This window comes from Scyliorhinus canicula, unplaced genomic scaffold (assembly GCF_902713615.1).
Source record: "Scyliorhinus canicula unplaced genomic scaffold, sScyCan1.1, whole genome shotgun sequence".
NCBI classification, from domain to species: domain Eukaryota; kingdom Metazoa; phylum Chordata; class Chondrichthyes; order Carcharhiniformes; family Scyliorhinidae; genus Scyliorhinus; species Scyliorhinus canicula.
Genome location: NW_024055500.1, coordinates 4,522,185 through 4,546,081, shown reverse-complemented (window position 1 = coordinate 4,546,081; position 23,897 = coordinate 4,522,185). Strand labels below are relative to the sequence as shown.

The window sequence follows — 23,897 nt, the reverse complement described above, 5'->3', positions numbered from 1 at the left end:
TGCAGACAGAGAGAGGTGGGAGGGCAAGTTGCGAGAGGGGTACAGACAAAACGGCAAAGAGGTACCGATCGGTGAAGCGGGCAGAAATGTGGGCGACTGGGGTTGTTCCCATTTGGAGGAGAGAACAGAACAGGGAATTATTGAAATGGAGAAAAACAGCAGAAAGCTGGGACGTGTGCACAAAACAGGAGGCTCGCACCCAGGGACAGCAGGTAATCGGGAAGGGTAATGGAACGTTATTTCAAGGGGGTTGGAGTATAAATCGGGAGGTTTGCTGCAACTGTACAAGGTACTGGTGAGATCAAATCTGGAGCACTGGGAGCAGTTTTGGTCTCCTTATTTCCAGAAAGGTATTGTTGGATTGGAGGGGGTTCAGAGTAGGCGCCCGAGGATGACCCCAGTCGGGAGGGATTGTCTTAGGAGCAAAGGTTAAACAGGGTCGGGACTCTACCCGTTGGAATATAGAAGAATGGAAGGTGATCTCCTGTCCCTACATCACGCGGTCTCTGGGGTACAATAGATGCAGCAGGTACCAGCTCGGTGAATCATTTGAAATATGCTAGCTGGTATGTTTCCCAGCCCAAGATGTGAAGTGTGGCACAGCGAAGGTGGGTAAATGGTGAGGTACAAATAAAGCCACGATCTGAGTGGACAGGAGAGGTACTGAAGGGCTGAATGACCTCCTAATCTTTATCTCCGACAATCTGGACGGAATGGTGTTTCTCAGCTCGACCCATGTATATCCCACATTTTCGGAGCGAATACCCTTCCTCACTAAAGCATTAATTTTCCTTTAACCAGCAATGCTTCTGCACAACCTTTTTCTTATTGTCTGTCCCTCCTAAATACTGAATATCCCGAGACATTCAGTTCCCAACCCTGGTCACCCTGCAGCCATAATCCCCGTAATCCCTACTCGAGAGGGAGCTTTACTCTGTATCTAACCCCGTGCTGTACCTGCCCTGGGAGTGTTTGATGGGGACAGTGTAGAGGAAGCTTTACTCTGTATCTAACCCCGTGCTGTACCTGTCCTGGGAGTGTTTGATGGGGACAGTGTAGAGGGAGCTTTACTCTGTATCTAACCCCGTGCTGTACCTGTCCTGGGAGTGTTTGATGGGGACAGTGTAGAGGGAGCTTTACTCTGCATCTAACCCCGTGCTGTACCTGTCCTGGGAGTGTTTGATGGGGACAGTGTAGAGGGAGCTTTACTCTGTATCTAACCCCGTGCTGTACCTGTCCTGGGAGTGTTTGATGGGGACAGTGTGGAGGGAGCTTTACTCTGTATCTAACCCCGTGCTGCACCTGTCCTGGGAGTGTTTGATGGGGACAGTGTAGAGGGAGCTTTACTCTGTATCTAACCCCGTGCTGTACCTGTCCTGGGAGTGTTTGATGGGGACAGTGTAGAGGGAGCTTTACTCTGTATCTAACCCCGTGCTGTACCTGTCCTGGGAGTGTTTGATGGGGACAGTGTAGGGGAGATTTACTCTGTATCTAACCCCGTGCTGTACCTGCCCTGGGAGTGTTTGATGGGGACAGTGTAGAGGAAGCTTTACTCTGTATCTAACCCCGTGCTGTACCTGTCCTGGGAGTGTTTGATGGGGACAGTGTAGAGGGAGCTTTACTCTGTATCTAATCCCGTGCTGTACCTGTCCTGGGAGTGTTTGATGGGGACAGTGCAGAGGGAGCTTTACTCTGTATCTAACCCCGTGCTGTACCTGTCCTGGGAGTGTTTGATGGGGACAGTGTAGAGGGAGCTTTACTCTGCATCTAACCCCGTGCTGTACCTGTCCTGGGAGTGTTTGATGGGGACAGTGTAGAGGGAGCTTTACTCTGTATCTAACCCCGTGCTGTACCTGTCCTGGGAGTGTTTGATCGGGACAATGTGGAGGGAGCTTTACTCTGTATCTAACCCCGTGCTGTACCTGTCCTGGGAGTGTTTGATGGGGACAGTGTAGAGGGAGCTTTACTCTGTATCTAACCCCGTGCTGTACCTGTCCTGGGAGTGTTTGATGGGGACAGTGTAGAGGGAGCTTTACTCTGTATCTAACCCCGTGCTGCACCTGTCCTGGGAGTGTTTGATGGGGACAGTGTAGAGGGAGCTTTACTCTGTATCTAACCCCGTGCTGTACCTGTCCTGGGAGTGTTTGATGGGGACAGTGTAGAGGGAGCTTTACTCTGTATCTAACCCCGTGCTGTACCTGTCCGGGGAGTGTTTGATGGGGACAGTGTAGAGGAGGGACACGAGGGGGGTGTAACTTTAGAAAACTCGCCCCAGGAGGAGGATGGGAGGACAGAGAGGGAGTCACGGAATAGTTTGAGGGAGGGGAGTTAGATTCTCGTCAGACGAGGGTTGAAAGGATATCGGGGTCGATGGGGAATGAAGAATTCGGCACGCAAAGGGATCAGCCGTGAGCTTAATGCCTCGCGCAGCAGGCTCGAGAGGGGCCGAATGGTTCCCTTCATATTGTGGTATGTATCGTGCAGTTTCACATCTGACCTGTCTGATCGATTGGCTTGAAAACTGTAGTTACGAGGGGCCTTGAACCCGTGTGAGGTGGATACACCCACCGTGCTGTTAGGGAGGGAGCTCCGGGATTCTGACCCCAGCCCCAGTGAAGGAACGGCCGATATATTCCCCAGTCGGGGTGGGGAGTGACTCGAAGGGGAACCTCCAGGTGGTGAGGGGGTTTCCCCGGGTGTCTGCTGCCCCCCCCTCGTCCTTCTAGACAGTAACGGGCCGTGGGTTTGGATGGTGCTGTCGGAGGAGGAGTTCCCGCGGGGCGTCTTCTAGACGGTGCACACGGCTGCCGCTGTGCGTCGGGGGGGGGGGGGGGGTGAATGTTGGTGGTCAGCGTCTCGATCGAGCGGGGCTGCTTTGTCCTGGATGGTGTCCAGCTTCTCGAGTGCGGTTGGGAGCCGCGCTCATCCAGGCAAGTGGAGAGTCTCCCATCGCTCTCCTGACTTGTGTCCTTGTAGATGGTGGACAGGCTTTGGGAGGGGGGGGGGGGGGTCAGGAGGTGAGTTACTCTCCGCAGGATTTGCAGACAGTCCTTGAGAGGGTGATTCGGAATGGAGGTGAGTGGGATTTTAGCCACGAGGATAAGGTTGTTGGAGTGAGGGAAGGAGATTGAGGGGGAGATTAGATCAGAGGTTGGCATGTCTGGAAATGGCGATTGGACCTAGATTGCAACCCGATTCAGTCTGGGTGTCCTCTGCGCAGTGTGGCAGCGCGCTGGGGGATGGTGGGTGGGCGCCGGGGGGCGAGCCCAGGCACGGCAGCTACTCCGCTGTGTGACTGCGCTGGTGCCGGAGAGGCGAGGCGGAGCGGGTACAGTCCTTGCCACACTCGGTGCAAGTGTACAGCCTCTCCCCGGTGTGAACCCGCTGGTGCCGGGGGAGGGAGGAGGAGCTGGTGTAATCTGTAAGGTGTAAAAAAGGTTTTGTTTTTTAAGTCTGCTGGGTGTTAAAAGGAAAGCTTAAAGGATTACTTAGTGTTGTATTCTTTGGGGGTTGTATTTGAATTGAGGGTTGCTAAGATGTTCACTGTGTGTTTTAAAAAGGTTAACTTGAGTTCATAGAATAAACATTGTTTTGCTTTAAAAAATACTTTTCCATTTCTGCTCTACCACACCTGTAGAGTGGGCCGTGTGCTCCCCATACCACAATCTATTCAAAGTTGTGGATCACGTGAACTTCATGATTCACTTTGGGGTTCTCTGAACCCTGGCCCATAACAATAGCTCCCTGAAGACGGCAGGACAGGGAGATAAGGTGGCTGAGAAGGCTTGTGGTCTTTATTAGCCGAGGTATCAGTACAGGGAGGTTACGATGGAGCTGTATAAAACGCTGGTTAGGCCACAGCTAGCGTACTGAGTGACGTTCTCGTCGCCACATTATAGAAAGGAGGGGTTTGCACCGGAGGGGGTGCAGAGGAGATTCACCAGGATGTTGCCGGGGATGGAGGGGTCGGTAATCTGGAGAGCATGGATTTAAGATTCGGGGTCAGCTGAATTGGAGGGGTGATGTGGAGATGAATGAAAATGAAATGAAAATCGCTTATTGACACAAATAGGGCCTCACTGTAGCATGGTGGTTAGCATCAATGCTTCACAGCTCCAGGGTCCCAGGTTCGATTCCCGGCTGGGTCACTGTCTGTGTGGAGTCTGCACGTCCTCCCCGTGTGTGCGTGGGTTTCCTCCGGGTGCTCCGGTTTCCTCCCACAGTCCAAAGATGTGCGGGTTAGGTGGATTGGCCATGCTAAATTGCCCGTAGTGTAAGGTTAATGGGGGGATTGTTGGGTTACGGGTATACGGGTTACGTGGGTTTGAGTAGGGTGATCATTGCTCGGCACAACATCGAGGGCCGAAGGGCCTGTTCTGTGCTGTACTGTTCTATGTTCTAAATAGGCTTCAAATTAAGTTACAGTCAAAAGCTCCTAGTCGCCACATTCCGGCGCCTGTTCGGGGAGGCTGGTACAGGAATTGAACCGTGCTGCTGGCCTGCTTTCAAAGCCAGCGATTTAGCCCAGTGTGCTAAACAGACCCTTATGCCGGCGTTGGACTGGGGTGAGCAGTCTTACAACACCAGGTTAAAGTCCAACAGGTTTGTTTACAAACTCCAGCTTTCGGAACGCAGCTCCTGATTCACCCGAGGAAGGAGCAGTGCTCCGAAAGCTAGTGTTCGAAACGAACATGTGAAAAAAATGAAAATCGCTTATTGTCGCAAGTAGGCTTCAAATGAAGTGACTGTGAAAAGCCCCTAGTCGCCACATTTAAGGGCAGCACGGTAGCATTGTGGATAGCACAATCGCTTCACAGCTCCAGGGTCCCAGGTTTGATTCCGGCTTGGGTCACTGTCTGTGCGGAGTCTGCACGTTCTCCCCGTGTGTGCGTGGGTTTCCTCCGGGTGCTCCGGTTTCCTCCCACAGTCCAAAGATGTGCAGGTTAGGTGGATTGGCCGTGATCAATTGCCCTTAGGGTCCAAAATTGACCTTAGTGTTGGGTGGGGTTACTGGGTTATGGGGATAAGGTGAGGTGTGGAACTTGGGTAGGGAGTAGGGTGCTCTTTCCAAGGGCCGGTGCAGACTCGATGGGCCGAATGGTCTCCTTCTGCACTGTAAATGCTATGAAATTCTGAGCTGTTTGTAAAAAAAAAGGGGCCAACAAAACATCCTGTCTTATTGCCCCCTGGGTCAACACTGCCTGGGATAGAAACTGCGCATGCTCGGGTTGCCAGCTGCCACTGCGCATGCCCGGGGTGCCGGCTACCACTGCGCATGCCCGAGGGTGACCAGCTTCCAAGAGCGCATGCCCGAGGGAGACCAGCTGCCAAGAGCGCATGCCCGAGGGAGACCAGCTGCCAAATGCGCATGCCCGGGATGCCAGCGCCGGTGCGCATGCGCAGTCACCGCTTGGGCCCCGATAACGGTCGTCCGCCGGTAACGGTGGACGGGAAGTGAGTGTTTGGAGAGATGCCAAATAGGATAAATTAAAAATGACCAACCTGCCAGTGGTGTCCCGGCGTAGGAAGAGTTATTGTTAAAAAAAAAATAAGGCCCGGCGGCCCGGGCGGATTCCGCTCATCGGAGGCCGGCCACCCGCTTCGGCAACACACGTGACCTGAGCGGGAGGGGGCGGGCCGCTGGGATACGTCATCGCAGGACAAAGGGTGGCGGGCCCGGAGCGGGTTCGGCGGCACGCGTCTTCCGAGGACAATATGGGGCGGGGCCGCGGCTGGGTGACGGTCGATTGGGGGGGCGGGGCTGAGCGGTACGCGTCATCGGAGGACAATGGGGGGGCGGGGCCGCGGCTGGGTGACAGACAGGGGTTGGGGGGCGAGGCTGCGCGGCTCGGCGAGACGCGTCATTCGAGCGCTGCCCCAGTCAGGAGAATGGGGCGGGGCCCGGGGCTGTGTGACTGACAGGGGAGCGGGGCCGAGCGGCCGGGCGAGACGCGTCATCGGAGGACAATGGGGAGGGCGGGGCCGCGGCTGTGCTTGACAGGGGCGTTTCCCAGCAGGCGTACTGGGAGTATGGGGGTAGGGGGAGATTTCCCACCAGGGGTACTGGGTGTGTGGGGGAGGGGGAGATTTCCCACCAGGGGTACTGGGTGTGTGGGGGAGGATTTCTCAGCAGGGGTACTGGGTGTGTGGGGGAGGGGAGGACTTTCCCAGCAGGGGTACTGGGTGTATGGGGGTAGGGGGAGATTTCCCACCAAGGGTACTGGGTGTGTGGGGGAGGATTTCCCAGCAGGGGTACTGGGTGTGTGGGGGCGGGGAGGACTTTTGCAGCAGGGGTCTGGGTATGTGCGGGACAGGACTTTCCCAGCAGGGGTGCTGGGTGTGTGGGGGAGGGGGAAATTTCCCAGCAGGGGTACCGGGTGTATGTGGAGGAGGGGAGGATTTCCCAGCAGGCGTACTGGGTGTGTGGGGGAGGGGGAAATTTCCCAGCAGGGGTACTGGGTGTGTGGGGGAGGGGGAAATTTCCCAGCAGGGGTACTGGGTGTATGGGGGTAGGGGGAGATTTCCCACCAGGGGTACTGGGTGTGTGGGGGAGGGGGAGATTTCCCACCAGGGGTACTGGGTGTGTGGGGGAGGATTTCCCAGCAGGGGTACTGGGTGTGTGGGGGAGGGGAGGACTTTCCCAGCAGGGGTACTGGGTGTATGGAGGTAGGGGGAGATTTCCCACCAGGGGTACTGGGTGTGTGCGGGAGGATTTCCCAGCAGGGGTACTGGGTGTGTGGGGGCGGGGAGGACATTTGCAGCAGGGGTCTGGGTATGTGCGGGGCAGGAGGACTTTCCCAGCAGGGGTGCTGGGTGTGTGGGGGAGGGGGAAATTTCCCAGCAGGGGTACCGGGTGTATGTGGAGGAGGGGAGGATTTCCCAGCAGGCGTACTGGGTGTGTGGGGGAGGGGGAAATTTCCCAGCAGGCGTACTGGGTGTGTGGAAGAGGGGGAAATTTCCCAGCAGGGGTACTGGGTGTATGGGGGTAGGGGGAGATTTCCCACCAGGGGTACTGGGTGTGTGGGGGAGGGGGAGGATTTCCCAGCAGGGGTACTGGGTGTGTGGGGGAGGATTTCCCAGCAGGGGTACTGGGTGTGTGGGGGAGGGGAGGACTTTCCCAGCTGGGGTACTGGGTGTATGGGGGTAGGGGGAGATTTCCCACCAGGGGTACTGAGTGTGTGGGGGAGGATTTCCCAGCAGGGGTACTGGGTGTGTGCGGGAGGATTTCCCAGCAGGGGTACTGGGTGTGTGGGGGCGGGGAGGACTTTTGCAGCAGGGGTCTGGGTATGTGCGGGACAGGAGGACTTTCCCAGCAGGGGTGCTGGGTGTGTGGGGGAGGGGGAAATTTCCCAGCAGGGGTACTGGGTGTATGTGGAGGAGGGGAGGATTTCCCAGCAGGCGTACTGGGTGTGTGGGGGAGGGGGAAATTTCCCAGCAGGGGTACTGGGTGTGTGGGGGAGGGGGAAATTTCCCAGCAGGGGTACTGGGTGTATGGGGGTAGGGGGAGATTTCCCACCAGGGGTACTGGGTGTGTGGGGGAGGGGGAGATTTCCCACCAGGGGTACTGGGTGTGTGGGGGAGGATTTCTCAGCAGGGGTACTGGGTGTGTGGGGGAGGGGAGGACTTTCCCAGCAGGGGTACTGGGTGTATGGGGGTAGGGGGAGATTTTCCACCAAGGGTACTGGGTGTGTGGGGGAGGATTTCCCAGCAGGGGTACTGGGTGTGTGGGGGCGGGGAGGACTTTTGCAGCAGGGGTCTGGGTATGTGCGGGACAGGACTTTCCCAGCAGGGGTGCTGGGTGTGTGGGGGAGGGGGAAATTTCCCAGCAGGGGTACCGGGTGTATGTGGAGGAGGGGAGGATTTCCCAGCAGGCGTACTGGGTGTGTGGGGGAGGGGGAAATTTCCCAGCAGGGGTACTGGGTGTGTGGGGGAGGGGGAAATTTCCCAGCAGGGGTACTGGGTGTATGGGGGTAGGGGGAGATTTCCCACCAGGGGTACTGGATGTGTGGGGGAGGGGGAGATTTCCCACCAGGGGTACTGGGTGTGTGGGGGAGGATTTCCCAGCAGGGGTACTGGGTGTGTGGGGGAGGGGAGGACTTTCCCAGCAGGGGTACTGGGTGTATGGGGGTAGGGGGAGATTTCCCACCAGGGGTACTGGGTGTGTGGGGGAGGATTTCCCAGCAGGGGTACTGGGTGTGTGGGGGCGGGGAGGACTTTTGCAGCTGGGGTCTGGGTATGTGCGGGACAGGAGGACTTTCCCAGCAGGGGTGCTGGGTGTGTGGGGGAGGGGGAAATTTCCCAGCAGGGGTACTGGGTGTATGGGGGTAGGGGGAGATTTCCCACCAGGGGTACTGGGTGTGTGGGGGAGGGGGAGATTTCCCACCAGGGGTACTGGGTGTGTGGGGGAGGATTTCCCAGCAGGGGTACTGAGTGTGTGGGGGAGGGGAGGACTTTCCCAGCAGGGGTACTGGGTGTATGGGGGTAGGGGGAGATTTCCCACCAGGGGTACTGGGTGTGTGGGGGAGGATTTCCCAGCAGGGGTACTGGGTGTGTGGGGGCGGGGAGGACTTTCGCAGCAGGGGTCTGGGTATGTGCGGGACAGGAGGACTTTCCCAGCAGGGGTGCTGGGTGTGTGTGGGGAGTGGGGTTTCCCAGCAGGGGTACTGGGTGTATGTGGAGGAGGGGAGGATTTCCCAGCAGGGGTACTGGGTATGTGGGGGAGGGGAGGAATTTCCCAGCAGTGGTACTGGGTGTGTGGGGGAGGGGGGAGGTTTCCCAGCAGGGGTACTGGGTGTGTGGGGCGAGGGGAGAATTTCCCAGTAGGGGTACTGGGTGTGTGGGGCGAGGGGAGGATTTCCCAGCAGTGGTACTGGGTATGTGCAGGGGAGGGGCAGCAGGGTGTGGGGGGGTGGGGGGGGAGAGATTTCCCATCTGGGTTACTGTGTTTGGGGGGAGGGGGAAGATTTCCCAGCAGGGGTACTGGGTGTGTGGGAGTGGGAAAGATTTCCCAGCAGGGGTACTGGGTGTGTGGGGTGAGGGGGAGGATTTCCCAGCAGGGGTTCTGGGTGAGTGGAGGATTTCCCAACAGGGGTACTGGGTGTGTGGGAGGAGGGGAGCACATTCCCAGTCGGGGTACAGGGGGTGTGTAGGGGAAGGGTAGGACTTTCCCAGCAGGGGTACTGGGTGTGTGGGGGGGGAGGGGAGGATTTTCCCAGCAGGGGTACAGGGTGTGTGGGGGAAGGGGAGGACTTTCCCAGCAGGAGTACTGGGTGTGTGGGGGGGTAGAGATTTCCCTGCAGGGGCCCTGGGTGTGTGGGGGGGGGTAGAGATTTCCCTTCAGGGGCCCTGGGTGTGTGTGTGTGGGGGGGGGGGGGGGGGAGGAGATTTCTCTGCAGGGGCCCTGGGTGTGTGGGGGAGGGACTTTCCCAGCTGATAATGTGGTGCTCCCTCAGCACTCCCTCAGTACTGACCCTCTGACAGTATGGCTCCCTCAGTACTGACCCTCTGACAGTGCGGCACTCCCTCAGTACTGACCCCCTGACAGTGCGGCACTCCCTCAGTACTGACCCCCTGACAGTGCGGCACTCCCTCAGTACTGACCCTCTGACAGTGCGGCACTCCCTCAGTACTGACCCTCTGACAGTGCGGCACTCCCTCAGTACTGACCCCCTGACAGTGCGGCACTCCCTCAGTACTGACCCTCTGACAGTGCAGCACTCCCTCAGTACTGACCCTCTGACAGTGCGGCACTCCCTCAGTACTGACCCTCTGACAGTGCGGCGCTCCCTCAGTACTGACCCTCTGACAGTGCAGCACTCCCTCAGTACTGATCCTCTGACAGTGCGGCACTCCCTCAGCACTGACCCTCTGACAGTGCGGCACTCCCTCAGTATAGACCCTCTGACAGTGCGGCACTCCCTCAGTACTGACCCTCTGACAGTGCGGCACTCCCTCAGTACTGACCCTCTGACAGTGCGGCACTCTCTCAGTACTGACCCTCTGACAGTGCAGCACTCCCTCAGTACTGACCCTCTGACAGTGCAGCACTCCCTCAGTACTGACCCTCTGACAGTGCGGCACTCCCTCAGTACTGACCCTCTGACAGTGCGGCACTCCCTCAGTACTGACCCTCTGACAGTGCGGCACTCCCTCAGTACTGACCCTCTGACAGTGCGGCACTCCCTCAGTACTGACCCTCTGACAGTGCGGCACTCCCTCAGTACTGACCCTCCGACAGTGCGGCACTCCCTCAGTACTGACCCTCTGACAGTGCAGCACTCCCTCAGTACTGACCCTCCGACAGTGCGGCACTCCCTCAGTACTGACCCTCTGACAGTGCGGCACTCCCTCAGTACTGACCCTCTGACAGTGCGGCACTCCCTCAGTACTGACCCCCTGACAGTGCGGCACTCCCTCAGTACTGACCCTCTGACAGTGCAGCACTCCCTCAGTACTGACCCTCTGACAGTGCGGCACTCCCTCAGTACTGACCCTCTGACAGTGCGGCGCTCCCTCAGTACTGACCCTCTGACAGTGCAGCACTCCCTCAGTACTGATCCTCTGACAGTGCGGCACTCCCTCAGCACTGACCCTCTGACAGTGCGGCACTCCCTCAGTATAGACCCCTCTGACAGTGCGGCACTCCCTCAGTACTGACCCTCTGACAGTGCGGCACTCCCTCAGTACTGACCCTCTGACAGTGCGGCACTCTCTCAGTACTGACCCTCTGACAGTGCAGCACTCCCTCAGTACTGACCCTCTGACAGTGCAGCACTCCCTCAGTACTGACCCTCTGACAGTGCGGCACTCCCTCAGTACTGACCCTCTGACAGTGCGGCACTCCCTCAGTACTGACCCTCTGACAGTGCGGCACTCCCTCAGTACTGACCCTCTGACAGTGCGGCACTCCCTCAGTACTGACCCTCCGACAGTGCGGCACTCCCTCAGTACTGACCCTCTGACAGTGCAGCACTCCCTCAGTACTGACCCTCCGACAGTGCGGCACTCCCTCAGTACTGACCCTCTGACAGTGCGGCCCTCCCTCAGTACTGACCCTCTGACAGTGTGGCACTCCCTCAGTACTGACCCTCTGACAGTGCGGCGCTCCATCAGATTCTGAGACACGTCGGACTCTCAGGGGGGGTTGACAGTGTCAATGCTGAGTGGTTGTTTCCTCTTGTGGGACAGTTGCGGGCCAGAGGGCGTAATCTCAGAGTAAGGAGTCACCCAGTTCACACACACACATGCGGAGGAATTTCTTCTCCCCGAGGGTAATGAATCTGTGGAATTCATTACCGCAGAGAGCAGTGGAGGCCGGGCCTTTAACTCTGTTCACGGTTGAGAGAGACAGATGTTTAGTCAGTGCGGGAGTCGCCGGTCATGGGGCTGAATTCTCCGACCCCCCCCCGTAGGGTCGGCGGATCGCCCGGGGCCGGCTTAAATCCCGGCCCCGCCGTGGCCGGGATTCTCCGCCACCCGGGAATCGGCAGGAGCGGGAATCACGGCCCTCCGATCGGCGTGCCCCCCCCCCCCCCCCCCCCCCGGCGGCGATTCTCCGGCCCGCGATTGGCCGAAGTCCCGCCGCTGACAGGCCTCTCCCGGCAACGTGGTTTAAACCACCTCTGGTGCCGGCGGGAGGCGGGATTGGCGGCGCGAGCGGGCCCCCGGGGTCCTGGGGGGGGGGGGGGGCGCGGGGAGATCGGACCCCGGGCCCCGATCCCCGCCGCCACAGCCTCCACCATAGCGGATGCGAAAGAGACCCCCCCCCCTACCACGCATGCGCCGGTCGTGACATCAGCAGCGTAGTGCCAAAGGCTGTTGGCGCCGGTTTTGGCGCCAGTCGGCGTAGCGGTAACCACTCCGTCGCGGGCCTAGCCCCTAAAGGTGCAGAGAATTCCACACCTTTGGGGAGGCTCGACGCCGGAGTGGTTGGTGCCACTCCGCTACGCCGGGACCCCCCGCCCCGCCGGGCAGGGGAGAATCCCGGCCCTGGTGTCTGTAAATCATCAGGCGGTTCGACCAGGTTATTTTTAAAACATTTTACCCAGGACAAATTCAACCCAAAATTTCTTGACAAAGACAATGAAACTGTTATTCTCCCCAATATTCTCTGCCCAAGATTCTCAACCCAGCCTTGCCGATAAACGTGATCTGTGTCCAATCCACTGAACCTGAGTTGTCCCAGGGCCCTCTTTCGCGAAGCTGGGTCTCGCACGTCTTTGGCCTCTGGTCCGCCATCGAGTTCTCGCTGGGTGGGGGCGGTCTTCTTCTCTGTCCACTGGATTTCGATTCGGCTGCTTGACTTCCCCCTCAGACCTGCCTGCGGTTTTAATTTTAAACCTCCACTTCTCAATTTAAAATGTCCGATTCGGTATCGGGCCTAGGATTCAGGCTGTTGACCATTTTACCGCAATGGGGGGGGGGGAAATGAGGCGGGGCGGGACTCGATGGGCCGAATGACCTACTTCTGCCCCTATGTGTTGTGGTCGGTGAGTTCCCGCGGGGCGTCTTGTAGACGGTGCACACGGCTGCCGCTGTGCGTCGGGGGGGGGGGGGGGGGGGGGTGGAGGGAGTGAATGTCGGTGGTCAGCGTGTCGATCGAGCGGGGCTGCTTTGTCCTGGATGGTGTCCAGCTTCTCGAGTGCGGTTGGGAGCCGCGCTCATCCAGGCAAGCGGAGAGTCTCCCATCGCCCTCCTGACTTGTGTCCTTGTAGATGGTGGACAGGCTTTGGGAGGGGGGGGGGGGGTCAGGAGGTGAGTTACTCTCCGCAGGATTCCCAGCCTCTGACCTGCTCGGGTAAATGAACAGAATATGTGAAATACTTTTTGGTCATCCCATCCATTGATTCCATCTACACCTCCCGCTGCCTGGGGAAAGCGGGCAGCATAATCAAAGACCCCCCCTCCCACCCGGCTTACTCACTCTTCCAACTTCTTCCATCGGGCAGGAGATACAGGAGTCTGAGAACACGCACGAACAGACTCAAAAACAGCTTCTTCCCCGCTGTTACCAGACTCCTAAACGACCCTCTTATGGACTGACCTCATTAACACTACACCCTGTATGCTTCATCCGATGCCGGTGCTTATGTAGTTACATTGTGTACCTTGTGTTGCCCTATTATGTATTTTCTTTTATCCCCTTTTCTTCCCATGTACTGAATGATCTGTTGAGCTGCTCACAGAAAAATACTTTTCACTGTACCTCGGTACATGTGACAATAAACAAAATCCGGGGAGGTTGTGGAACTCCCGACCACAGTGGGTGACTGAGATTAAGAATGAAGTTGATGTATTTGAGGGAGAGGGGATTGGATCATTAAACGCTGAGAGCTTGGGACCTGGTCACGCTGATGAACAAAGGCCGTTCTTGTTCATAATGTTCTGGGCCAGGGTTTAGAGAACCCCAAAGTGTATCCACGGAGTTCACCTGATCCACGACTTTTAATAGATGGTGGTTATGGGGAGCACACGGCCCACTCTACAGGTGTAGTGCAACAGAGTTAAAGTTAAAGGGGCTGGTTTAGCACACTGGGCTAAATCGCTGGCTTTGAAGGCAGGCCAGCAGCACGGTTCGATTCCCGCACCGGCCTCCCCCAACAGGCGCCGGAATGTGGTGACTAGGGGCTTTTCACAGTAACTTCATTTGAAGCCCACTTGTGAAAGAAGAACTAGGAGCAGGAGTCGGCCATCTGGCCCCTCGAGCCTGCTCCGCCATTCAATGAGATCATGGCTGATCTTTTGTGGACTCAGCTCCACTTTCCGGCCCGAACACCATAACCCTTAATCCCTTGATTCTTCAAAAAAACTATCTGTCTTTACCTTGAAAACATGTAATGAAGGAGCCTCAACTGCTTCACTGGGCAAGGAATTCCATAGATTCACAACCCTTTGGGTGAAGAAGTTCCTCCTAAACTCAGTCCTAAATCTACTTCCCCTTATTTTGAGGCTATGCCCCCGAGTTCTGCTGTCACCCGCCAGTGGAAACAACCTGCCCGCATCTATCCTATCTATTCCCTTCATAATTTTAAATGTTTCTATAAGATCCCCCCTCATCCTTCTAAATTCCAACGATTACAGTCCCAGTCTACTCAACCTCTCCTCATAATCCAACCCCTTCAGCTCTGGGATTAACCTAGTGAATCTCCTCTGCACACCCTCCAGCGCCAGTACGTCCTTTCTCAGGTAAGGAGACCAAAACTGAACACAATACTCCAGGTGTGGCCTCACTAACACCTTATACAATTGCAGCATACCCTCCCTAGTCTTAAACTCCATCCCTCTAGCAATGAAGGACAAAATTCCATTTGCCACCTTAACTACCTGCTGCACCTGTAAACCAACTTTCTGTGACTCATGTACTAGCACACCCAGGTCTCTCTGCACAGCAGCATGCTTTAATATTTTATTGTTTAAATAATAATCCAGTTTGCTGTTGTTCCTACCAAAATGGATAACCTCACATTTGTCAACATTGTATTCCATCTGCCAGACCCTAGCCCATTCACTTAACCTTCACTTAAACAAGCTCGTCTGTCCAACCTTTCTTCGTGAGACACCCCGCGGTATCGATCCAGTAAACCTCCTGTGAACCACCTTCCAATTGACAGTAAACAAGCTCTCAAAGAGAAAAGGATAAACTTTATCTCACTGTTTACACGTATGTAGAAGTCAACTATTTCCTCATACACCTGATCGGTAAAAGATAGCGATTTAGGATAAATATTTAGCCCCAGTTTTACCCATTTTAAATTCAGGATTTCAACACTCTCAGATCCTCAGGTCATCTCAAAACATACGGTTTACAAAACAGCATAACACCAGCGTAATTCACTTTACTGAGCTCCAGTATTCTAGCAAGACAGTACAACAAGGGCAGCACGGTAGCATTGTGGATAGCACAATTGCTTCACAGCTCCAGGGTCCCAGGTTCGATTCCCGGCTTGGGTCACTGTCTGTGCGGAGTCTGCACGTCCTCCCCATGTGTGCGTGGGTTTCCTCCGGGTGCTCCGGTTTCCTCCCACAGTCCAAAGATGTGCAGGTTAGGTGGACTGGCCATGATACATTTCCCTTAGTGTCTAAAATTGCCCTTAGTGTCTAAAATTGGGTGGGGTTACTGGGTTATGGGGATAGGGTGGAGGTGTTGACCTTGGGTAGGGTGCTCTTTCCAAGAGCCGGTGCAGACTCGATGGGCCGAATGGCCTCCTTCTGCACTGTAAATTCCATGATAATCTATGATAACATAAAAACGATAGAAACACAAGACAACCTGATACATGCAAAAGTAGTAGAGGTTAAAACAAACACTTCAACTGGACTAATGAATACATTTTTCAAGACAGTATCCAAGGGCGGGGCAGGCTCCATAGCAACAGCATAGCAACGACACAACATGAAGGCTCTACTGTTATAACAGCTAAGTCAGCAAAAGACCAGTTCAAACTGGACTTGATAACAGCACAATAGAACATAGAAAAATACAGCACAGAACAGGCCCTTCGGCCCATGATGTTGTGCCGAAACGTTGTCCTAGATTAATCATAGATTATCATAGAATTTACAGTGCAGAAGGAGGCCATTCGGCCCATCGAGTCTGTACCGGCTCAAGCATCCTACCCAAGGTCAACACCTCCACCCTATCCCCGTAACCCAGTAACACTAAAGGCAATTCTGGACACTAAGGGCAATTTATCGTGGCCAATCCACCTTACCTACACATTTTTGGACTGTGGGAGGAAACCGGAGCACCCGGAGGGAACACACACGCACACACGGGGAGGATGTGCAGAATCCGCCGGAATCGAGCCTGGGACCCTGGAGCTGTGAAGCAATTGTGCTATCCACAATGCTACCGTGCAGCCCTTAAGAAGAAATTAATCTACACTCCATTATTCTACCGTACTCTATGTACCTATCCAATAGCCGCTTGAAGGTCCCTAACGTTTCCGACTCAACTACTTCCACAGGCAGTGCATTCCATGCCCCCACTACTCTCTGGGTAAAGAACCTACCTCTGACATCCCCTCTATATCTTCCACCATTCACCTTAAATTTATGTCCCCTTGTTTGTTCCACCCGGGGAAAAAGTCTCTGACTGTCTACTCTATCTATTCCCCTGATCATCTTATAAACCTCTATCAAGTCACCTCATCCTTCTCCGTTCTAATGAGAAAAGGCCTAGCACCCTCAACCTTTCCTCGTAAGACCTACTCTCCATTCCAGGCAACATCCTGGTAAATCTCCTTTGCACCTTTTCCAAAGCTTTCACATCCTTCCTAAAATGAGGCGACCAGAACTGCACACAGTACTCCAAATGTGGCCTGACCAAGGTTTTGTACAGCTGCATCATCACCTCACGGCTCTTAAATTCAATCCCTCTGCTAATGAACGCTAGCACACCATAGGCCTTCTTCACAGCTCTATCCACTTGAGTGGCAACTTTCAAAGATCTATGAACATAGACCCCAAGATCTCTCTGCTCCTCCACATTGCCAAGAACCCTACCGTTAACCCTGTATTCCGCATTCATATCTGTCCTTCCAAAATGGACAACCTCACACTTTTCAGGGTTAAACTCCATCTGCCACTTCTCAGCCCAGCTCTGCATCCCATCAATGTCTCTTTGCAGCCGACAACAGCCCTCCTCACTATCCACAACTCCACCAATCTTCGTATCGTCTGCAAATTTACTGACCCACCCTTCAACTCCCTCATCCAAGTCATTGATGAAAATCACAAACGGCAGAGGACCCAGAACTGATCCCTGCGGTACGCCACTGGTAACTGGGCTCCAGGCTGAATATTTGCCATCCACCACCACTCCCTGACTTCTATCGGTTAGCTAGTTCGTTATCCAACTGGCCAAAATAGCACAATAGCGCATTCTTTAACATACACAAGTATGCAGACACAAAACAATTAGAACTAATGTTGCATATTAAAGATTGACAGCTTGCCGTTAAATGTGTTTGAATCTAACCCAAACCAATTAGGATTATATTGGGGTGTGATTAGATGGCTGAAGACAGATATGAAACAGGATAGCTGTGAAGTTTCGGTCGGCCATTTTGAGCTGGAGCTGGATCATTAGCTAGATTTCTCGCTCTCTCTCTTTGATGAATCATCTATACTTTGATCTGAACTATTCACTGTCTCCCTGTCTTCATATTTCATTTTCAGACTTTGACTTCTAAAGTTTTTGCGAACTGTTTGCCGAAGCAAGAAGATCATTTCTGTGATTCTTTGAAAGCTTCAAACTGTCTACGAGTTGTCTTTTAAATGACTTTCAAGCGTAATCAATAGGAGACAAATAAAACAATTCCTATTTCCACCCGAGAAGTTTCAACTTGAATTCCTACTGAGTTCCAGGAAGGAGATACAGAGCTTCCCGGAGGAACCGGCCTCTACGTTGTTGGAGGAGGTGCTGGCGGCAAGTGGACTGGAGAAGGGGACCGGGGCAGCGGCGCACGGAGCTATGTGGGAAAAGGATAAGGCACCCCTGGAGGGGATCAAAGCGAAGTGGGAGGAAGAGTTGGGAGAGGTTATAGAGGAGGGGGTCTGGTGTGAGGTGCTCCGGAGAGTGAATGCCTCCACCTCGTGTGCGAGGTTGGGGCTGATTCAGCTGAAGGTGGTGTACAGAGCATATCTCACGAGGGAGAGGATGAGCCGATTCTTTGAAGGGGTAGAAGATGCGTGTGAACGTTGCGGGGCGGGGTGGGGGGGGGGGAGGGTGGGTGGGGTGTGCGATGGGGGGGTAGGGTGGGTGGGGTGCAGGGGGAGGGGGGCTGTGTATGTTAGAGATGGCTATGGGTAATCCCTGACTCCTTTTTTGTCCTTTGTTTATGTTAACATGCGGGCTGATGACTGGGCATGGTGGGAGGATGGGATCGCTGTTACTGTTATGGGGTTTGAGGGATTTGTTGTTGGTTATTGGTTGTTGTTGGTGGGTGTAAATTCGGGAGAAAAATTGTGGAAAAGGAGAATAAAAATATTTTTTTAAAAAATGAATTCCAGTAATTGCAAAGTGCTGCTGAAACCGTGTGGTAGATCTATCAACGTACCAGAGTAAACATTCCAACTAAGCAACCCCCGATACCGTTCAAAATGCACTCAAGAATAAAGTTAGCAATCGGGGTTACTTGGCGTCCACTTTGCAGAGAGAAACCCATTCAGAAATAATCTGAAAATCCGCCTGTCTTGTCTATGGCAAAACTGCCAAAACGTACAGACAGACCTGGCTCCCCCCCAATAATCATCTGTATCCCACTAAGGTGTCCCTTAACCCGCTCAGCCACGACGAAACACCATCCTTCATTAATTAGCGACTTCCGGTGAACTTCCTTTCCATTAACAATAGAATGATAATCTTTATTATTGTCACAAGTAGGCTTACATTAACGCTGCAATGAAGTTACTATGAAAAACCCCTAGTCGCCACACTCCGGCGCCTGTTCGGGTATAGAGAGGGAGAATTCAGAATGTCCAATTCACCCAACACCACGTCTTTCAGGACTTGTGGTAGGAAACCGGAGCACCCGGAGGAAACCCACGCAGACACGGGGAGAACGTGCAGACTCCGCACAGTGACCCAAGCCATTTCCTCCCACAAGTAAAAAGATGTGAGGGTGAGGTGGATTTGCCACGTTAAATTGCCCCTCTCTGCAGGGGGGGCCCCGCTAATCACCTTCATATGTTTTGGTCCTGTCCAAAGCTGGAGGATTACTGGAAGGAGGTTTTTTAAGGTAATTTCTAACGTGGTGCATGTGAAACTGGACCTGGGCCCCCGGGAGGCCATATTTGGGGTGTCGGACCAGCCAGGGTTGGAAACGGTGGCGGAGGCAGATGTCGTAGCCTTCGCCTCATTGATCGCCCGAAGGCGGATCCCGATGGGATGGAGATCAGCCTCTCCACCCTGTGCCCTGGCGTGGCGGGGGGGCCTGTTGGAATTCTTGACTCTTGAGAAGGTTAAGTTTGAACTGAGGGAAAGGATGGAGGGGTTCTACAATTCATGGGCATTATTCATCATGCACTTTCAAGAACTGGATCACATCGAACATTAGTTGGGGGGGGGTGGGTGGGAGGGTTGGGGGGAGGGGGGGGCGGTGTATGTTAATGGTGACTATGGGTGATTCCTGATTCCTTTTTGTCATTTGTTCGTGTGACCATGCGGGCGAATGTTTGGGGTTTGGTAGGAGGATGGGATCGTTGTTATTGATCTGGGGATTGACATATTTGTTACTGATTATTGTTTACTGTTGGTGGGTGTAAATTTGGGAGAAAATGTGAAAACATAGAACATATAGTGCAGAAGGAGGCCATTTGGCCCATCGAGTCTGCACCGACCCACTTAAGCCCTCACTTCCACCCCATTCCCCGCAACCCAATAACCCCTCCTAACCTTTTTTGGTCACTAAGGGCAATATATCATGGCCAGTCCACCTAACCTGGACATCTTTGGACTGTGGGAGGTAACCGGAGGAAACCCACGCACACACACACGGGGAGAATGTGCAGACTCCTCACAGACAGTGACCCAGCGGGGAATTGAACCTGGGACCCTGGCGCTGTGAAGCCATAGTGCTGTCCACTTGTGCTACCGTACTGCCTTAAAAAGTAACCCGGGACCCTGGCGCTATGAAGCAACAATGCTAACCACTGTTAGCAGGGGCTGGTTTAGCACACTGGGCTAAATTGCTGGCTTTCAAAGCAGACCAAGGCAGACCAGCAGCACAGGTTTGATTCCCATACAGGCCTCCCCGAACAGGCGCCGGAATGTGGTGACTAGGGGCTTTTCACAGTCACTTCATTTGAAGCCGACTCGTGACAATAAGCCATTTTCATTTTCACCGCGCTGCCCTGATGAAAGGGGAATGAATAAATAATTTTAAAAAAAAGACATGCTCTGCAAACCAATAAATGGGTTTACAAAAAAAAAGATGAGACCACTTTTCCGACGCCTTAATTACAGATGTGGCAGACATAGTGAGGAGGGGGGTGATAGTGAATTAGTGCAATAGTGACTGCCTGCCACTGGCTGCAAATAAAGGGGAAGAAACACCCAATTAGTGCAATGTGGTGGTGGGGCCGGGACTGGACTCGAACCCGCCACCTTGGGGGCTGCTGGGTAGGGGCGCTAATCCGCTGCGCCACCGCTAGGGGGGGCTTGCTCAATTGCCCGCTAGAGGGGGGGTGCAGGTATTGACTCGGGTTACCGCGGGGAGGCCGCCCAGGCGATTGTCCTCCCGTCGCGCGTGCGCGCGGCTCGCGGTGCCCCCCCTCGCAGTGGGCGGCCTCTCCGCCGCGCCGCGATTGGCGGAGCGGACAATGGGAGGGGTGGGGCCTCCGCCGCGCGCGCCCTTGACCGTTGAGGCAGCGGATCCGGCGCATGCGCCCTGATGAGCGGGGGAGGGGAGGGCGCAGGCGCGCCTCTCCCTCCTAACGGTTTTTAATTCCATTCGAAAGAATACACTGATTTTTTATTTCCCCCCCCCTTCATAAAGTTACCTGCCGGTGAAGCACTTTTCAAATCGTGCGGGCGCTCGTTTCCGCGACCATCAAACATTGGCCTAAATTGTTGTTGTGTGCCCGTCATGGAGGGCATTTGATTGACGTGCACGCTGACCAATCTCGGAGGACGCGGCTGAGGGGACGGGCCTGGAGGACCACAGGGTCCTCCTGCCAATCAGCGTCCAGCGTATTGTTGTCCCTTCCGCCCCAGCCACGTGACTGACGTTCCACCGTGGCCAATCGGATGCCTGGGAGGACCCGGCGGAAGGGGGCGGGATTGGAGGACCATTGGGTCCTCCCAGCATTCAGCGTCCAGCCCATTGTTTTCCCCGTCCCCCCCCATCGAGCTGACTGACGTGAGCCTCGACCAATCAGAGGCGAGAGAGGACGCGGGTAAGGGAGCGTGATTGGAGGACCACGCAGTCCTCCCACCAACCGCCGTCTTCCCGATTGTTGTCCACCGACCAATGGGAACGGCATAGATGGTGGTCCTCCCGCCAATCAGCGTCGAGCCCATTGTTCCCCCCTTCACCCCGACAGCACCCATCTGCCTGATTGACAGGCGTCTCCGCCAATTAGGGCCACTGGAGGACCGAGTAGTCCTCCAGCCAATCATTGGAGGGGGCGGGGCTACAGCAGTGTAGCAAAGCAGCCCAGTTTTGCAGGCCAGCTTTGCAGAGGCCCCTGCTTTGCAGAACCTGCATTGTCCCTGAGTGGGTGCAAGCAGCAGAGGGGTGCCTGGGGTGCAGGGGTAAGGCTCTTGCAATCCTGCAATGGGGCAGGGGGAACTAACCCCAGCATTGCAACCCCATGCACCAGCCTGCTTTGCCCAATTGACATGCATTGCAGTCACCCAAAAGCAACACTGACTGACCTCTCTGTCTCTCTCTTTAACTTTGCAGAGGAAGACAACAGAATAAGCCCCCCACCCCACCCACCAGTAGTCTCTTCTATCCCCACCCTCCTCCCCCTGGGGGTGTGTGTGTGAGTGTGCAGCCAATCTGGAAGGAGGTAGCCCTCCCATCACTCCTTCCCTCACGTGAGTATATGGGGGCGGTTGCAAATTGAATGGGGAAGGGGGGTGCTCGATGGGCTGAATGGCTTCTTTCTGCGCTGTAGCGACCCTTACCATTCTAATTCTCAGGGCAGCACGGTAGCATGGTGGATAGCACAATTGCTTCACAGCTCCCAGGGTCCCGGGTCCGATTCCTGGCTTGGGTCACTGTCTGTGCGGAGTCTGCACGTTCTCCCCGTGTCTGGGTGGGTTTCCTCCGGTTTCCTCCCACAGTCCAAAGATGTGCAGGATGTGTAGGTGGATTGGCCATGATAAATTGCCCTTAGTGTCCAAAATTGCCCTTAGTGTTGGGTGGGGTTACTGGGTTATGGGGATAGGGTGGAGGTGTTGACCTTGGGTAGGGTGCTCTTTCCAAGAGCCGGTGCAGACTCGATGGGCTGAATGGCCTTCTTCTGAATTGCAAATTTCAAATCGTGCGGGTGCTCGCTTCCTCGATGATCTTGAATGGCAGAGGAGGCTCGAAGGGCTGTCATGTGAGAGTACCTTTCAGAAATGGGTGTTGATAAATGTGTGTGGATATAAATGTCTGTAGTGAGAGTACCTTTAAGAAATGGGTGTTTATAAATGGATGCGTACATAAATATCTAGTGAGAGTACCTTTAATAAATGGGTGTTTATGAATGGTGTGTATATAAATATCTGTAGTGAGAGTACCTTTAAGAAAAGTGTGTTTACTACTGCAGTGATGTCAGAGAGTGGGTGGAGCTGGGCTGTCTGTCAGCTTTTTACTTTCGTTTTAGGCTGTTTGCTGCAGGGTGTGTTTTAGTTTCGTTTTCGGAGCTGGGTAGCTGCAGTCACAGCCAGAAAGTGTAGGAATCTCTCTCTGTAATCGAAAGACTGTAAATCGATCCTGGTGATTTCAAACTAATAACAGTGGTGACTTTAACCGGATGTGCTTCTGGTAAAAGGTGTTTGAAGTCTTACGGATGTTTAAGGGACAGTTTAATCATTACTTAGTGTTGTTTTCTTTGAGGGTTGTATTTGAATTGATGGTTGCTAAGATGTTCACTATGTTTTGAAAAGGTTAACTTGAGTTCATAGAATAAACGTTGTTTTGCTTTAAAAAATACTTTTCCATTTCTGCTGTCCCACACCTGTAGAGTGGGCCGTGTGCTCCCCATACCACAATCTAGTAAAAGTTGTGGGTCAGGTGAACTCCATGATACACTTTGGGGCTCTCTAAACCCTGGCCCATAACAGGACAAAATGGCTTCTGCTCCATCTAACATTTATTTTTTCCTTTTGACTCTGCGATGAGGAAGGATTTCTTCTCCCACAGGCTTGAGAATAGAAACACAGAGAATAGGAGCAGGAACAGGCCCTTCGGCCCTCCAAGCTCGTGCCGACCATGCTGCCTGTCCAAACTAAAATCTACACTTCCTGGGTCCGTATCCCTCTATTCCCATCCTATTCATGTATTTGTAAAGATGCCCCTTAAACGTCACTATCGTCCCGGCTTCCACCACCTCCTCCGGCAGCGAGTTCCAGGCACCCACTACCTTCTGTGTAAACAAACTTGCCTCGTACATCTCCTCTAATCCTTGCCCCTCGCACCTTAAACCTATGCCCCCTAGTAATTGACCCCTCTACCCTGGGGAAAAGCCTCTGACGATCCACTCTGTCTCTGCCCCTCATAATTTTGTATACCTCTATCAGGTCGCCCCTCAACCTCCGTCGTTCCAGTGAGAACAAACCGAGTTTATTCAACCGCTCCTCATAGCTAATGCCCTCCATACCCGGCAACATCCTGGTAAATCTCTTCTGCACCCTCTCTAAAGCCTCCACATCCTTCTGTCTGTGTGGAGTCTGCATGTCCTCCCCCTGTGTGCGTGGGTTTCCTCCGGGTGCTCCGGTTTCCTCCCACAGTCCAAAGATGTGCAGGTTAGGTGGATTGGCCATGCTAAATTGCCCGTAGTGTCCTAATTAAAGTAATGTTAAGGGGGGGGGGTTGTTGGGTTACGGGTATAGGGTGGATACGTGGGTTTGAGTAGGGTGATCATGGCTCGGCACAGCATTGAGGGCCGAAGGGCCTGTTCTGTGCTGTACTGTTCTATCTTCTATGTTCTGGTAGTGTGGCGACCAGAATTGAACACTGTACTCCAAAGCGTGGCTTATCCCCAAACTATGACCCCTGGTAAAACCTTAAGACATAGGAGGAGAATTAGGCCACTCGGCCCATCGAGTCTGCTCCGCCAATCAATCATGGCTGATAGTTTCTCATCCCCATTCTCCTGCCTTCTCCCCTGATCCCCTTATTAATCAAGAACCTATCTATCTCTGTCTTAAAGACACTCAGTGATTTGGCCTCCACAGCCTT

At 54.4% G+C, this 23,897-nt stretch overlaps 1 protein-coding gene across 2 annotated transcripts in view; it reads right to left on the bottom strand.

Annotated features, from left to right (window-relative positions):
* Positions 1 to 20,608, bottom strand: part of LOC119960430 (gastrula zinc finger protein XlCGF8.2DB-like) — a 33,930-nt gene extending 13,322 nt beyond the window's left edge. Inside the window, exon 1 of one of the 2 annotated variants that reach the window (XM_038788152.1) lies at positions 20,503 to 20,608. The gene's annotated coding sequence lies outside the window, so the exon portion shown is untranslated. Of the gene's footprint in view, positions 1 to 5,502; positions 5,717 to 20,502 lie in introns of those variants that run through there. The other variant, XM_038788151.1, reaches the window with a different exon arrangement.
* Positions 20,609 to 23,897: the final 3,289 nt, after the last annotated feature.